We start from the raw sequence: 2,309 nt of genomic DNA, 5'->3' as shown, positions 1-2,309 counted from the left end.
GTTTTGGGGGTACGCGTCAATCTCTTGCGGGACAACATCAGCAGACGCTGTATCCGGGTCGTCCACTTGAGCGCATACATCGTCGTAATCGGCTAGCAGAGGAAGGCCGTACATGTCGAGGGACTTTTGGTTCAAAACCAAGTAATCAGCCAAGTTCTTCAACGCCTTGTACTCCGCCATTCGAAGACGCACCTGCTCTTCGCGTACATTATGCAGGTCTGCGTCTCTTACCTCAATGCTTCGTGCATAATCCTCTGACATATCCTTCTTGAACCTGTCCCATAGATCTTTGGCATTACCAGGCATGGAGTAAACCAAAATGATGCCGAAGAGTTGGCGTAGCTGGTACGGCATCTTGACCTCGGCGGCTTCGCGTAAGCAATGTATCCACTCGTCGTCATTTTCCAAATACCCAAGCGCCAAAGCGGCTTGCTGATATGTAGGATGTTCCGTACCATCAACCGTTCGAAGATCCGCAAAGGACTTAGGCGAGCGTCGGTTACACAGGAGAAGTCGTAAGTAGAAGCGTTCCGGGTCCTGCGGAGATACGTGTACCAAGCGTCCCAGAGAAGCAACATACTTCTTATACGGTTCCTACGTCTTGTGCTCCGTCCACCTGTACTTCCGCGGTACATCCTTGTACAGTAGATTGACCGTAGCTTCTGGGTTACGCGCGCACAGCTTGAAAAACTCCGTCAGCATTGATTTGTCCCCGCGGTTAATCAAGTTGTGAAGCTGGGGGGTCGTCGCTTGGTCGCGATAAGCAACCATGCTCATCCTTTTTAAGTGGATAGGTAGCGTCACGACAGAATGTGTTGATCCTTGTGTTGGATGCATGAATAGCCGCATGCAAGCTTCTACCGGAGAAATATACCTCCCAAGGAGATACTGAAGAATTTCGTTCGCCCGAATTTCTTCGCCGTCAATCGTGACTGTCGTCATGTCCGAGCCCTTGTAGACGTACTTGTAGATGTACTTGATGGCCTTGTTCGTGGCACAAACCTTGGCGTTAATGTGGCAGTTGTATTTCTGCGACAGGAACGGATTGTACGGGACCACCCATTGATTGATGGTCGCGTTGTCCCATGCTTTCCCCTTATGGCACAGAATTCCATCCGGACGGCGACCACGCTTGTACGTGGGGTATTTGTCGGGGGTCAACACCGTTTCGTCCGCGAGCGCCTTTGGAAACTTCTTGGAGCACCTTCCGTTCTTCATGCACGGGCAGTTCGGGTTCTGTTGACCACAGGGTCCATGCAGCATATTGGTAATCACCGTATCGTACAGCTCCGGGTACTTCTCTTTATCCGGGAGCTCAGCGGACGCCAGCTTATCGACGTCTTCCTTGGTAGTGGGCTTGTCCTCTGGACGCAGAATAAGCAGTATGTGGGCGTGGGGAAGACCACGCTTCTGATATTCCACTACATGGACTCGAGCGGCTTGAATCCCCAGTACACCCTCATCGAGATCCTTGTTAAGAGCTTTTAGTTTCTCCATGAACACGCGAGCCACGATGTCCGGTCGGTCGGATGCTTTTTCTCCACGGCGTAAATTTTCCTTGATCTCAGGCCAGTTCGGGTTGCATGTCATCGTAATGAACAGGTTCGGGGCTTCTGTTTCACGGACGATAGCCATGGCATCCAAGGAGCGTTGGTACATATAGCGGGGACCACCTGTAAACTTCGGAGGTATGATGATCTTGCGTCCAACCTCACCCGCATCTGGCTCCGCTGACTCCTGCTCCGTATTATTCCCACGCCGATTCCTACGTATGGCCGCCTCGTCGTCAGCTGCCATTCTGTGGATTTCAACAGACTCGCCACGCAACGCGTCCGTGAGTCCCTGGAGGGTTTCCAATCGATACTGGAGCTGGTTTATCTTGATGAAGCGCAGGCGTTCTTGTTCGCATTTGGCCCATTGGTCAACGCAGTATTGCTGCGTCAGTCGCCCACCGCGCAGGATAAGATAATTACTAACCGTCCGGTCGTAAAGCAGATACGCCTCATATTCCCGAACGGACATGGTTAAGGGGTCACCGTGGCGATCGACGGGATTACCAACGTAGGGGATATCGTAAGTCCATCCATTCTCTCCATAGGGAAACAGTAGAGGGTACTGCAGTGGGTCGTAGGTAACGCTCGTCTCAGAGATGCGCTTGAAACCTCCTCCTGTCGTGTGTAGGATAATATCCCGATGCTCAGCCGCGTTTGTGTCGATCACAACGGCTGCCACCTCTGATGCAGTTGGGGTGTTATGCGTACCCGGATTCGCATTCCGTGTGACGTGCAGACGCAGCTTAAGGTGATCCC

The sequence above is a fragment of the Phytophthora infestans genome, genomic scaffold (genome assembly GCF_000142945.1).
Source record: "Phytophthora infestans T30-4 supercont1.10 genomic scaffold, whole genome shotgun sequence".
NCBI lineage: Eukaryota > Oomycota > Peronosporomycetes > Peronosporales > Peronosporaceae > Phytophthora > Phytophthora infestans.
The sequence above is the reverse complement of the archived record's forward strand: the minus strand, read 5'-3'. Positions refer to the sequence as shown.